Consider the following 16138-nt stretch of genomic DNA (forward strand, 5'->3'; position numbering starts at 1 on the left):
TATCGCAAAAAAATTTAGTCAATGGAACACCCACCATTGTTCTATCTAGGTGCAATGTTATTTATGTTGTTCAATTGCTGCCTTTTTGTGATATGTTTTCTAGTGCAAAGTTAAGATAGAACTGGGCTCAATTTCTTAGGGTTGGGATTACATCTATTTAGTTGTACGTATGTCCTATTGTCAAAGGTGCATGTATTGGATGTCTGCAAGGTTCCTGCCTCTCACTGGTCTGGACTCACATTTTGAGTTCACATTTTGAAAATCTTGGTTGATGGTGTACTTGAGGGGAAATATTTTCTAGTAAGGATGGCAGATTTGAAACCAAGAAACCTGGGGGAGAAAAACTAACCTAGAGTATATGAAAAAAAAGTGATGTGGGAGCATAACATCAATTTCCTCTCTGACATGTCTGGTTTCAGCAACAGCAAGGGCTTTGAATCTCTCAAGTTTTGGTTGAACATCCTTTTCCAAGTCTTGTTTGTCCCTGTGCTGAAACTCTGCACATTTCAACCCTAATAGTGCTAATTCCAAAGCCTCACAAAGAGGCCAATCTCCAACATTTTTATCCAAGATCTCCTAAAATGAACCATCCTCAATGGTTGCTTCAACTGCATCTGTTACAACCATGGGTGGTCTTCCTATCAGCAATTGCAAAATGATTATTCCCATAGCATACAAATCAGACTTGGGGCCAAGGATACCAGTCCTTTGGTACTCAGGATCAATATAACAAAATGTGCTTGCAGGGACTGTGCTATTGTACTGGGTTAGCATGGTTGTGGTCATTGCAGGCACAAGCCTGGCAAGACCTGCATCACTGATTTTGCTAACGAAGTTGTGATCCAGTAAGATATTTGCAGGCTTCAAGTCACGGTGAACAATCGGCTCTGGCTTTGCACTATGAAGAAAAAGAAATGCATATGCCACTTCCCGAATGATTCTAATCACTATTGCCCTTGCAGAGCAGATGGTCTTCTAGACTACCATTTGCCATATATTCATATACCAAACACCCATGCTTAGGGAACGCTCCAAGCAAAAGTACCATGTGAGGGTGACGAACTCAGCTCAAAATCTCAATCTAAACAATTTAGGAAAAGAAAAACACCCAACCAAAGATTTAAAAACAAAATAAGCAACCCAAGTATTAAAAATCTTCTGCAGATTCATTATTGAGTTTTATATTTTAAGGGCATTAACCATAGGTAGTGCTTTGAAGATTTAATACCTTGTTGAAATTCTTGTATTCCTTGAGTTGCTTCATTTTTAAGAATCTTGACTGCCACTGTGGTATGTTGCAAAGTGCACATGTAGACAGCACCATAACCTCCCTCTCCTATCTTGAGTGAATCAGAGAAGAAATCTGTGGCAGTTTGAATTTCTTCTATTGAGTATCTTCTGTATCCTTGATGGGTAGATGCAAGCTCTTCATGTGCTTTCTTTCTCTCTTTTGTTTCTATTGTGGCTCTTAGTTTTGCATCTCTTCTTTCGTGGGCCTCCCTTTTAGTAAGTTTTCTAGTTGTTTCAGCCATCCTAATGACCATTTCACTCTTTTTTTTCTCTTATGCAGTGATTGTTTTCGCTATCTCTTCTCTTTTCTTTGCTTCCTCGACTGTTCTCACGTCTTTCATCAGTTGGAGACATAGTTCATTGGCCTATCACTATCATTAAGCTCCTAAACATTGACCGCCTAGTGCACTACCTAGTACCCACAACTGCATATACCTACATTCAAATCGACTAGAAATTTTAAAGCAAGATAGACAGATAAAACTCACCATGATTTTCGCTTTCATTGCGTCTTCCCTCTCTACAACAAACATGCCTAGAGTATGATTTAGCTCATGCTTCAACCTTTCTAGCTCGATCATTATGTCGTGCTGAACAAATAAAGAAAGAAATCATATTAGCTCAGAACAAACCCATTACATGGCTCACCCTTCCAACCACATTACATTCAACGTATTGCTGGATGACATTCTGATAAACAAGGTAGTAGACTTTGGACTTTTGAAATTCATTATTGATGGTGGTACCGATAAAGTGGACAAGGCCATGTATCCCCCCAAGGAGAGGAAACATTTTGTTTCATGGTCATTGTGAAAACTCATTTGAGACACGTTCCTTTTGATAGTTTTCTCTTAAGTTACTTACTGACATTCTAAATTTTTCTTGGTTCTAAAAGTTGTGGGCCTTTTTGCAGCACTGTTAGGTCCCTATAATACTAGTGTATTCCCTTATTATTATTTTCATTGTAGCCCCTTATTGTTATTGTTGTGCCCATGTTTTCCTTATATTGTATTATTGTTCCCCATAGAAGCCCACTATTGTTATTGTTATTATTGTTATGCCGGCTCTGATTATATTGTGACACCTTAGACTCCTATATATAGAAAGGAGGTCTTGTCATTTGTATCATCCAAGAATTGTTCATTTGTGTAAGGTAAAGGAGGTTTCCCCTCAAAGAGGTTGATTTTGAATTCATTGATCTATATTTCCTTCTATTTTGTGAGTTGGTTGCATAACAATTGGTATCAAAGCTTTGGATTCTAGGGTGTCCCTGCTGCAAACAGGTCATCGTGGTATTTTCACAATAACTTTTTTTCTACGACATTTCAGAAGATGAAATTAAAACCCATTTCTGAAATCTTGATGAACTTCGGGTACGAATTTTAGATATTGTCTCACTATAGTTTCGGGGATATGATCGAATGAAGTTAGGGTTTTTGCAGGCTCCCGAATTATATCCCAAACAGGTGACCTAGGGAAAATCTTCATATGTTTCTCTCTGAGCATCAGATCAAAATTTCGTAAATAGTTACAAAAAGAGGATGGACTGTAGTTTTCTATGTATCATTTGACACATGGAACTTCGTACAAGTTTTCTCTACTGAACCCTATAATCAGGCCATCATGGGAGATTTGGAATAACACTTCCTTGGAGAATCTAATCTTGATCAGAATTGCGGGGTTGTAAGGAGGATTCATAGGGATACCATAGGAAAAAATTTCATACCTTGGACATCCGAAATTACAGAGATACAACAGATTCCATATTGAGCTCCTACAAAGTGAAAAAAAGTGTGTAGTCTTTTCAAATTTTTACATAAGTTCGGTTTGAAAAATTAGTTTGAAGGAATTCAAAGGACATAGTGAAGCATAATTATCATTAATTGATGCCACGAAGAAATAAAATGGAAACACCTAGTAAGCAACCTGAAATCTCTACCATGACTCATGAAGAAGAGGAAGAAATGCAACATGATATATCAAAATTACGAGACCAAGTGAAACAAATTTCACTCTCACAAAAAGTAACAGAAGCTAAAATTGATGGTTTAAAGAAAGGCATGGAAGCTAAGATGAATGGTGTGGAAGCTAAGATGGATGGCATGGAAGATAAGATGGATGGTACAAAAAAAAAAAAACTGAAAGGCAACATGGAAGATTTAAAGATAGATTTGACAAAGTTGCTACAAGAAATGCTTACTAATGGAAAAAGGGTAGTAAAGGAAACTCATGGTGAGAACAAAAGAAATGTTGATCATGATTACATAGACTCTAACATTGGATTGAAGACCCACCATGTTCCAAAGATTGATATGAGGAAGTTTGATGGCAAGGATGCCGTAACATGGATACTACAGATGGAGCAATATTTCGATCACCATAATGTGCAAAACACTCAAAAGGTACGCATTGCAACTTTATATTTGGAACCCAATCAGTTTGTATGGTATCGATGGCTTTTCTCTCGTAAACGAATTGTCACTTGGGCAATTTTTACAGAATAAATGATAGCACATTATGAGGATACAAAAAGCAACACTTTTTTTATCTAATTGATAAATCTCAAACAAAAGGGTTCAATGGTGGAGCACATTGAGGACTTCCAAAAATTGAATATAAGGGTAAAAAATATTCCAGAGAAGCATAAGATTGATGTGGTGATAGGGACATTAAAAGATAACATCCAACATGAGGTTCACCTTTGGGAACCTGATTCATTGGAGAAGGCATTCAGGTTGGTACGAAAAATTGAAAGCAAAATTATAGCAACAAGGAAGACTACCACTCACAACTACAAAAATGGAAGTGTTGTTGCCCCTAGCCTTCCACAACTTACAAGGTTGACACCAAAACAATTGGAAGAAAAAAGAGAAAAGGGATTTGTTACAGTTGTGATAGAAAATACACTAAAATTCATAAGTGTGCTGAGAAGAAATTATTTTACATAGATTGTGCATAGTAGGAAGAAAAGAAACAAGAAACGTCAAAAGAAGAGGATATACACCAGGAACAAACCCTAGAGAAATAAGAAATGAATCAGACCATATCTTGTATTGCATTGGTGGGAATTATCACTCCTCCAACTCTCAAGATATAAGGACATGTCAAGAAGAAAAAGGTAATAGTGTTGATTGATTCGGACAGTATCCATAATTTTATTCATTGTAAGATAGCCAAGGAATTGAATTGCTTCCTATATCCAGCACAAGAGTGTCAAGTGATGATTGCAAATGGAGGAACCATAAATTTCTTTAGAAAGTGACATAATATCAAGCTATCCATGGGAGAATATGCATTGAATAGTCCAATTCTTTCCATTCCAATTGGTGGTGCTGATGTTGTACTAGGAGTCCAATGGCTGCAATCTTTGGGTACGATAGATTTTAATTTTCAAGAACGTTTCTTGAATTTTTTTTCAGAAGGAAAGGAAGTTGAATTAAGGGGTATCGTGGGGAAACCAGGAAAGATAATAAGCTCTAACTGCATGAAAAAGCTTCTAAAGAAAGAGTAATGAGGCGTAATTGCACAATTATGTTCGCTAGAGGTTCCCACATCGAAATCATCTATTTCTCTAGATCTCCAAAAGGTATTGGACAATCAGTCGAAGGTATTTGAGACTCCCAAAGGCCTTCCACCTATTCATGATCATGATCATGCTATTCATTTGATTCCAGGAAGTGTTCCTCTAAACATCAGGCCTTACATATATCCCTATTCCCAAAAGAGTGAAATTGAACGTATGGTTGCAGAAATGCTAGAGGTTGTATAATTAAACCTAGTCAAAGTTATTTCTCTGCTCCAGTAATATTGGTGCACAAAGGATGGATCACGGCACATGTGTTCCGATTATAGGGAGATCAGCAAGCTCACTATTAAAGGTAAATTTCCCATTCCTGTCATTGATGAATTGCATGGATCAATTTACTTCATCGAGTTGGATATTTGTTCAGGTTATCATCAAATTAGAATGAAGATTGAAGACATTCTAAAAACAACATTTAGAACTCATGAGGGTCATTATGAATTTTTGGTCATGCCTTTTGGCCTTACTAATGCACATTCTACATTTCAAGTTTTGATGAATTCCATTTTCAAACCCTTCCTTAGAAAATTTGTGTCAGTATTTTTTGATGATATACTAATCTACAACAAGTCATGAAAGGATCATGTTCAACATGTTGATAGGGTGCTCAAACTATTGGAGGAGAAACAATTATATGAAAAAACCTCCAAATTTTTCTTTGGAGTACAAGAGGTGGAATATGTAGGTCATAGTTTATCTCATGAAGGTGTTAAGGTAGACCCTAGAAAAATTAAAGCCATTAAGAAATGGAGAATCCCCGGATCCATAAAACATCTGTGAGGATTTCTTGGGTTGACAGGGTATTATCGCAAGTTTGTTAAGAATTATGGGAGAATATCAGCACCTATAACAACATTATTGAAGAAAAATGCATTTTATTTGACTCCAGAATCAGTGAAGGCCTTTGAACATCTTAAAGAGGCAATGTGCCAAGCACTGGTCTTAGCTACGCCAGACTTCACAAAAACCTTTATTGTGGAATGTGATGCCTTAGGAGATGCCTTAGGAGATGGAATTGGTGTTGTTTTAATGTAAGAAGAAAGACCCATTTCTTTCGAAAGTCATCGAATCAGAGGAAAGCATTTACACAAAGCTATTTATGAGAAGGAAATGTGGGAAATACTACATGCACTTAAGAAATGGTGATCTTATCTAATGGGAAGACACTTCAAGGTAAAAACGGTTCATGATAGTTTTAAATACCTTTTAGAAAAAATATTATCTTCATAAGAGCAGCAAAAATGGGTCACAAAGATGTTGGGTTATGACTTTAAAATCATCTACAAAAAAGGGAAGAAAAATGTTGTTGCAGATGCACTCTCAAGAAAGGATGAGGATGTGGAAGCATTGCTCTGCGCCATTTATATTATCCAACCGAATTGGATAAATGAAGCAAGAGATGAATGGATGAATGGAAGAATGACGAAGAAGTGTGGGCACTCATTCAAAAGTTACAACAAGATCCCAGTAAATCTTGTACATTTAGCTGGAAAAATGATTTGTTATGGTACGAAGATCCCTTATACCTCCGTAAGAATTCCCAACTCAAACAAAATATTCTTATGGAATTGAACACTTCTCCCTTAAGAGGGCACTCAGGATTTTTAAAAACTTACCACGAGGTTAAGAAGGAATTTTTTTGTGATGGCCTTAAATCTGATATTCAAAAGTTTGTGGCGAAATGTTTGGTTTGCCAACAAAATAAAGTTGAAACAATTAAGACCCCAGGTCTATTACAACCTTTATCCATTCCAAGTCAACAATGAGAGGAGGTTTCAATGGATTTTATCATAGGTTTACCCAAGTCCGAAGGAAAGAGTGTCATCATGGTGGTAGTTGATAGACTTACCAAGTATGCACACTTTTGTGCATTATCTCATCCCTTTAAAGCCAGTATAGTTGCTACTACATTTATGGAAACAATTCCAAAGCTACATGGAAACCCAAAGATTATTGTAAGCGACAGAGATCCCATTTTCACTAGAAATTTTTGGATATAATTATTTTCATGTCTAAGTACTCAGTTAGCTCATAGATCATCTTATCATTCTCAATCTGATGGGAAAACTGATATAGTGAACAAATGTTTGGAAGGATATCTTCTTTGCTTTGTATTTGATAAATATACACAATGGATCAAATGGTTGCCTCTAGTTGAATGGTGGTATAACACTTCCTTCCATACTGTAGCAAAAAAATGACCCCATTTATGGAACTTTATGGATATCATCCACCATCCATCACATCATATTTAAGAGAAAATTATAAGGTTCAAGTAGTGGAAGATCACATCGAGCATCAACAAGAAGTTCTCCAACTCTTAAAGGATAACCTCACTTTGGCACATAATAGAATGAAACAACAGGCATATCAACATTGTAGGGAAAGAAGTTTTGATGTAGGTGATTGGGTATTTCTATGGCTACAACTATACAAATAAATGTCCCTCAAGCAAGCTAAGAAGGATAATAAATTATCATCAAAGTAGTATGGTTCGTACAAGGTGTTGCAAAAGATTGGTACTATGGCATACAAATTGGAGCTTCCTGTAGCTTCCCGAGTGCACCTAGTTTTCCATGTTTCATGCTTAAAGAGGGTTATAGGTGACAAGATCCCAGTTCAAACAATATTTACAGAACTTGACAAGGAAGGAAAAATCATATTGGAACCTGGAGAATTCACATAAACAAGAACTCGACAGCTACGAAATCGATCAATGTTAGAGTATCTCATCAAGTGGAAGAACTTACCCGCTAAAGATTCCACATGGGAGGATGAGAATTTTATACAGAAGCATCCAGAACTACTCAAGCGTTGAGGACAACACTTTTCTGAAGGAGAGGGGCATGTTAGGTCCTTATAATACTAGTGTATTACCTTATTATTATCATCATTCTAGCCCCTTATTGTTATTGTTATGCCCATGTTGTCCCCATATTATTATTATTGTTCCCCATAGAAGCCTACTATTTTTAATGTTATTATTGGTATGTCAGCTCTTATTATATTGTGACCCCTTAGACTACTATATATAAAAAGGATGTCTTATCATTTGTATAATCCAAGAATTGTTCATTTGTGTAATGTAAAAGAGGTTACCCCCTCGAAGAGGTTGATTTCGAAGTCGTTGATCTATCTTTTCTTCTATTTTGTGAGCTGGTTGCATAACAAGAACTAACAACAGGTAGACATAAAGGTGTTTAAGCAAGTGTCTTTGGATATTCCACAAAATATCTTCTAGACTACCATTTGAGTCTTTGTACTAGACACTGCTCATTGGGGATGAGCATGGGTGAATTCTTAGAATTGTTCTTGAGATCAAAACTCATTGGACCTACAACAAGAGAAAAGAATTGCGATAAACATCAAAAATAGCAATCATTTTCTTCTATAAATTTTCTAAATGTTACTATTATGTTCTCTTTTCTCCTAAGCAATGATCACATCAAATAAGCCTCTCACCTTGCCCAACCTTGCAAGTATGGCAGGTGCATAAGAGCTAGATCTGACAATTAGCTTTTCACAATCTTATCTTTAAGGTAATCAGATGAGGTGAACATTGAATAGGTAAAGGTTCAAGAGAATAAAATCCACAATTTATCGATTTTGGTTATTCTTTGGGTTATAATGATATGTTAGTATTGTATAAACCTAATTATAATAGCAGTTGACTTGGTTTTAGGTGCCATTCCAACAACATGGGAAAAAATGAGCTTACATTTAGTCATTTGAACAAGTCGTTCAGATGCCCATTTCCCAAATTACTCAGTTTCAAAACTAAATGTATATAAGATCAAAATTCATTCATGTAATAGCAATTTTGAGCATTAAAACAGACAATAAGAGCAAAATTTCCCATAGCTAACCAATCTCATAGGCAAATCCAGTCAAACAGGAAAATACAATGATATCTTACTATTGTGTAAACCTAATTATAATAGAATTTGACTCGGTTTTGGGTGCCAATTACAATAACATGGCCAAAAATGAACATACACATGGCCATTTCAACAAGTAGTTCACATGCCCATTTCCTAGATTACTCAATTTCAAAACTAAATATATACAATATCAAAATTCATTCAGTAAATAGCGATTTTGAGCATTGAAACAGACAATAAGAGAAAGAGTTCTCATAGCTAACCAATCTCATAGACAAATCCAGTGAAACTGGTGCAACTAGGACCTCATGTAAGCCAAAGAAGAAGTGGATCATTTGCTGGATCTCTTTCTGACTTCACAAAATAGTAGAAAAGTTCTCTTCCAGTAACCTCACTAACTGTCACATACCTACATGAATATGAAGAAAGCACAATGAATTTCATGCAGTTACTCAATTGGTCATCCAATAGAATATAAGCATTGAAGAATCACATCTTTAACCACTCCATATAAAAAATTTAGCTCTCACTTCTTTACTTCATACAACAATTTTGACTCCAATAGTCATTTTTTTAGCTTCAATTGTTACAGAATTTTATCAAATGTCCATAGATATTAAACTCTATTCAAACATATGTCAAACTTCACAGTGTGTGCATATCAATGTAAATCATTTCTTTTTGGATGTAAATAGAGATCTGTGCCTTTTATCTTTTTCTCTCTCTTTCTTTTTTTCATATTAACATGCATTTTGCTCTTAAAAGGGGATATTAGTCAACTCTTTGGTTCTCTTCTTAATCTCCACATAAATACACAACTAATTGTTTATTTATCAAATTCATATCAACCCAGAAGCTGCTATGTTGGGATGCTAATTTCAATATTTCAACATGGACGATATATAAGATTAAAGAAGCTTAATTGTGAACATATATGACACTTACCCAACATATATCTCAAAACTAATATTTCCATGGTAGCATGAAAGGACTCTACTCTTGCATTTTCAGGTGCTACGGGGGAATCATGCAAGGCAAGGAAAGTGATAATGAAGAAATACTAAGAGTGCACACATTTTTATTTCAGGTATGCACTACTTCATTTTTATTTTATTTTATTTCATTTCAGTAAGTATCTCTCTTGGAAATGGTTGAGCAATGGTATAAAAATTTGCCTGACAAGAATTTATTATTTTATTCTTAATAGGAAGAAGGATGGGTGGTTTTTTTGTGTCTCCAAGAAGTGACTAACTTCCCATAAAAAATCTAGTGATAGGGACTTCTCTGCAACTTCAGCTTGCTATGAAGTCAATCAGAATAGTTCATTACCTGAATTAGATTCATTGGATATGAAGCTTCCTCAGGAACTAGATCACCACCAATTTGGATACCAATTGCAACAATTCTCGGGCTACAAACAAGAGATGGAACCAACTTGAATTGTGAAATCTAGTAATGGAGGAGATAACTTTGTAGGTCACCAATATATTGAGAATTGACCTATATCATGTTGCGAGGACCTGTGTCAATTTTCCATCTTTTGTAAAACCTTCATCAAGACAGGATTGCCAATCAATTGTAGATTCAAATGCATATACATTCTTACAATTTTTTGTTATCAAGGAAGTCGATTCCAATTATACACGGGTATTGAAATTGTGGGCTAACCACTGATATGAATTTAATTTTCCACTGTTTAAAGTGATTCAAGCTTTGGAATTATATGTTAGAGAGTAAACTCTCTTGTAAGATGGAGAAACCTTGAAAATTTTTGTTTTGCCTCATAATATGTCATAAAATGAAGTTCCAATTGAGGATCTTGCATGTTCAAATTCAATGACATCAATGTATTTTCAACAAATATAAGTGTATGCCTTATTATTTTCAAGGTTTCTTTCTAGAATTGTTAACTTTTGGAAAAAAAAAATTCATTTAGATTTAAAGTGACTTTGTTGTTATCTTTAAAATAACGGAATTTGTTTTTTTTTCCATAAATTAAGAGATTTAAGGTAATTAAAATCACTATTTGGGAACTTTGAATGTTGAAACCACCTTAAAAGAACATTTAAAATTATTTTGTTTATTTTTTTAAACTATTTTTTCATATTGTCTCTAGAGAGAAATAGTTGAAATTATGGACATATAGTCTCTATAGAGACAATATGTTTTTAATCTCAGTTATTGTCCCTAAATCAACAAAAATGTAATTGTCTCTAAAGAGACAAAAATGAAAGTGTCTCTATAGAGACAAATGAAATTGTCTCTAGAGAGACAAAGGACATTGTCTATTAAGAGACAATGATTCATGTGTCTTTATAGAGACAATAATAATATGTGTTCTATATTGTATTTATAGAGACAATAATTTTGAGACACCCGCTTAAAGACAATATTTAAGACAATACACAAGTTTCTTTTTGTCTCAAGTTAAGACAATTGACTCGAAAATTGTCTTAAATATTGTCTTAAAACCCCTTACATGTAGTAATGCTAGTATATATAAAAATTTAAAGAAGATGATTGACTATGGAAATGCAGAATGTGTTCAACTCTAACCAATGATGGATGGTCGATGATGAAGACATAAAAAGATAACAAGAAGATACCTTAGAAAAGAAATGCCTCCCTTCTTTCACATGCAAAATCAATAACATTTAGAATCTTATCTGAGACCCACAATAAGGTTAAAATGGAGATGACGACGACCTTCTTTATACTGTGTGCCACCAGAAAGTCATCTTTTTGTGTTTCTACTCAAAGGGTGAGCAGAATAATGTAAGGTATTATCATCAAATCTTACTTGAGAAGCAAACCAACTAGTAGATGGATAAGAATATCATCTGAGACCTGCAATAGAAGAAGAAAATGAAATGGACACTTAAGGACTAGGATAGCTCATAACCGGTGAAGGATGGCTTGTATATCAAGATCCAAAGAAAAAGAAGAATATACCCATGGAAAAGTTGAAAGAAAAGAAAATGATGTCCTAGTCAAAAAATAAGAGGAAGGATAAAAGAAAAATGTCGCCCTAGTTAAAAATAAAATCATCATCCCAGTTAAAAATAAAAACAATGAAACGAAAATAATGTCCTTGGTTAAATAGAAAAAAGAATGAAGATTATTAAGAAGAGGGGGAGAAATATTAGAAGTCTTGGTCATCGAAGGAGGGGGAGAGCCATTAGCACACTGAACTGAACGCGCTATTGTTCATCATTGTTGCAGAAGTATGTCAATAAAGGTTAGGTCCCTATACTACTAGTGTAGCCCCTTATTTTTATTAGTGCAACCCCCTTATGGTATCGTTGTGCCCATGTAATCCCCATGTTGTTATTATTGTGCCCCATAGAAGCCCACTATTGTTATTGTTGTGCCCCTACAATATTATTGTTATGTAGGCTCTGATTATATTGGGACCACTTAGACTCCTATATATAGAAATGAGGTATTATCATTTGAATCATCCAAGAATTGTTCATTTGTGTAATGTAAAGGAGGTTTCCCCCTTGAAGAATCTTATTTTGAAGTCATTGATATATCTTTTTTATCTTTTTGTGAGTTGGTCTCATAACATTTGGTATCATAGCTTTGGATTCTAGGGTTTCGCTGCTCCAAACAGGCTATCGTGGAATTTTCGCTCTAACTTTTTCTGTACGAAGTTTCAAAAGCTAAAAAAAAACCATTTGAGCCGAAATATTTTGAACCATGGCTTCGAATTTAAGATGTTGTCTAGCTGTATTTTCGGAGATATGATCTTAGGAAGTTAAGGTTTTTGTAAGCTCCAGAATTCCATCTCAAACAGGTCATCGTGGAATTTTTGCTATAATGTTTTTTCTACAAAGGCTAAGACTTTGAAATTAGAACCCATTTGATCGAAAATCGTGGTGACGCTCGGGCCCAAATTTCAGATCTTTTTTCTCTATATTTTTGGAGATACAATCCAAGACATTTAGGGTTTCTGCAGGCTCTCGAATTACATCCCAAATAGGTGACCTTGCGAAAATCATCATAACATTCTCTCTGAGCATCATATTGAAATTTAGTTAGAAGTTACAAAAAGAGGACAGAATCTACTTTTCTATGTATTGTTTTCAAGTTTGAAGGTCGAGACAGTGACATGTGGCACTTCGTACAAGTTCTCTCTACTGAAAACATATATAATCAGCTCATCTTGGGATATTGGGCATAGCTCTTTCTTGGAGAATCCAATTTCGATCACACTGGTGACATTAGAAAGAGGACGTGGAGGGTTACTGTAGGTAGAAATTTCAGACCTTGGAGATCCAAAATTTTAGAGATACAATAGATTCAAGATCGAGCTACTAAAAGCAAGAAAAAGAATGACTCGAATTAAGAAAATATAAACACCTAGTAAGAAAAATTGGATGAATGATTTGAAGAATGCGATCGAAGCTAATATAAATAGTTTTATATGTGCCATGGAAGCTAATATTGATGGTAGGGAAGCATATTTGAAGAAATACATGGAATATTTGAAGAAATACATGGAAGGTTTGAAGTAAGGTGGAACAAAGCTGCTACAAGAAAGACCTGCTAATGACAAAAAGGTAGTAGAGGAAACTCATGATGAGAAAAAAATAAATGTTAATCATGATTTCATAGAATCTAACATTGAATTGAAGACCCACCATATTCCAAAGATCGATATGAGGAAGTTTGATAGCAAGGATCCCATAACATGGATACCACAGATGGAGAAATATTTTGATCTACACGATGTGCTATTGTTACAAAAGGTACGTATTGCATCTTATATTTAGAAATGAATCAATTTTTATAGTATAAAGGCCTTTGTTCTCGTAAACCACTTATCACCTGGTCAATTTTCATAGAGGAAATGATAGTTCATTATGAGGGTACAAAGAGAAACACCTTCTTTAAAGGATAAATGATATTCCATGAGAATCATAGGATTGATGTCTTCATAGGGAATTTAAAGGATAAAATTCAACATAAGGATCGTCTTTGGGAGCCTGATTCATTGTAGAAGGCATTAAGGTTGGCAAGAAAAATTGAAAGAAAAATTATGGCAACAAGAAATCCTACCACTCACAATTATAAAGATGGAAGTGTTGTTGCTCCTAACCTTCCACAACCTACAAGGTTGACACCACAAAAATTGGAAGAAAAAGGAGAGAATGACCTCGGTTACAGTTGTGATAGAAAATACACTAAAGGTCAAATGTGCGCTGAGAATAAATTATCTTACATTGATTGTGAAGAGAAGGAAGAAAAGGATCAAGAAACGTCAAAAGAAGAGGATATACACCAAGAACCAACCCCAGAGAAAGAAGAAATGAATCTGACCATATCTTGTAATGCATTGGTAGGAATTACCACTCCTCAAACTCTCAAGATAGAAGGACATATCAAGAAGAAAAAGGATAACCTCACTTTCGCACATAATCGAATGAAACAACAGGCAGATCAACATCGCAGTGAAAGAAGTTTTGACATAGGTGACTGGGTATTTTTACGACTACAACCATTATTACAAAAAAATGTCCTTCAAGCAAGCTAATAAGGATAATAAATTATCACCACAATACTATGGTCCTTATAAAGTGTTGCAAAATATTGGTACTATGGCATACAAATTGGATCTTCCTACATCTTCCCGAGTGCCCCCAGTTTTCCATGTTTCATGCTTAAAGAAGGTTATAGGTGACAAGGTCACAGTTCAAACAATATTGTCAGAACTTAAAGAGGAAGGAAAAATCATATTTGAATTTGAAACAGTCACAGAAACGAGAACTCGACAACTACAAAATCGATCAATTTCAGAGTATCTCATCAAGTGGAAGAACTTACCCACTAAAAATTCCACATGGGAGGATGAGAATTTTATACAGAAGCATCCAAAACTACTCAAGCATTGAGGACAACACTTTTTGAAGGAGAGGGGCATGTTAGGTCCCTACACTACTAGTGTAGCCCCTTATTGTTACCAGTGAAACCCCCTTATGGTATTGTTGTGCCCATGTAGTCCCCATGTTGTTATTATTTTGCCCCATAGAAGCCCACTATTGGTTTTTTTTTTTGTAAGCTAGGGAGAGACCTTCTTTTTCTATTATCGCAAATTGAAATCACTACATGCTTGTGGTGATCTCAACCCGCCCTGAGGGGAAACCGGGTTTCTTGACCACCTTAAGTTTTTAATATCAAGCCAAAAATAATAGGTTCTCATTCTGTCTTTCCATGCTTTATACACATCATCCTTATAGCTACTAAAACTGTTTTTTGTTTGCATACTAGAAAAACAAAAGTCCTACAGATAACTAACTGTAACTAGAGAGAGATTTTATAGAAACCTCTAATTATCATGCTTTCTCTACTGGTTCTCTGTGCCTGCCTGTTGCTCCTTCTCCTTCTTGATTCCTGATCCACTCGCTTGTAACTGCTGCTGAATTTCGTCCATCTTCTTATCCTGCATGAACAAGGTGATTTGGATGTTCCTTAGCTCCTTTTTCAGATTTGGAATCCCCTGGGATAATTCTGCCATTTCCATGGCTACTTGTTCCATAGCCTTGGCAAGCAGTCTCTTCATAACCCAATAGATGTGAAGAGATTGTTTGTATAATGTCATGCGACCGAGCGTATTGCCCGGATCCGGGAGAAGATACTCCCAGTCCTCTAATTCCGACTCCGACTGAGCTTGCATAGCCTCCTCTTCCAGCTGCTCGATAATCCTCCTAATTTTTGGATTGGTCTGTTCGCAATAAGCCCTTTTAGCGAACTGCACTTTCTTGCCTATAGATTTCCTCCCCCTCCTGACATTCCCTGTTATGTTGGCCTCTCTGATTCCTGCCATTCCTCCTCTGCCTCTTCTTCCTTTCCCACTTCTCTCTCCAACTCCTCCCCTTCTCCTATATCCTCCCCTGCCTCATCTTCTTCTTCTTCCTGCCGGACTTCCGCATTCCTCTCCTTCCTCCTATTCCTGGTAGCCCTCTGCGCCATCTTTTCCTCTTTTCATAACCTTGGCCCTTCCTGACTTTCCGGTCCTGCCGAAACTCTCATTCGCTAGTTCTTCTTTCTCCCTATCAGAGTCGAACATCTCGACGTCGTCCTCTGAGTCATCATCGATTGAGAGAATTTCCTTCTCTGTATCCATCTCCATTATACCTTTTCCCTTTGCTTCTCGGTCCCCTCGGCCTTGGTTTCCTCCCTCTGTCTTACTCCTAGTCCATCTTCTTGCGGTCATTCTGCTCCCCTCAGCCATAATCTCCTTACACTCTGACTTCCTCCTGTGAATTTCTGCTCTCTCTTCCAGATTCCTAATCGTTCTCCTTCTTTGTGTTGTGTTCGTCGTCGCTATGCCAGCTTTTCTCGCTCTTCTGCATGCACCTTTCCTGTTCCTTCGTTTTTT

At 35.9% G+C, this 16138-nt stretch overlaps 1 pseudogene; it reads right to left on the bottom strand.

Moving 5' to 3' along the window:
* Positions 1–297: 297 nt before the first annotated feature.
* Positions 298–15583, bottom strand: LOC149232997 (U-box domain-containing protein 34-like; annotated as a pseudogene).
* Positions 15584–16138: the final 555 nt, after the last annotated feature.

This window comes from Pinus tabuliformis, chromosome J (genome assembly GCF_031772625.1).
Source record: "Pinus tabuliformis cultivar Carrire ecotype Pingquan chromosome J, CPIR1, whole genome shotgun sequence".
Classification (NCBI taxonomy): domain Eukaryota; kingdom Viridiplantae; phylum Streptophyta; class Pinopsida; order Pinales; family Pinaceae; genus Pinus; species Pinus tabuliformis.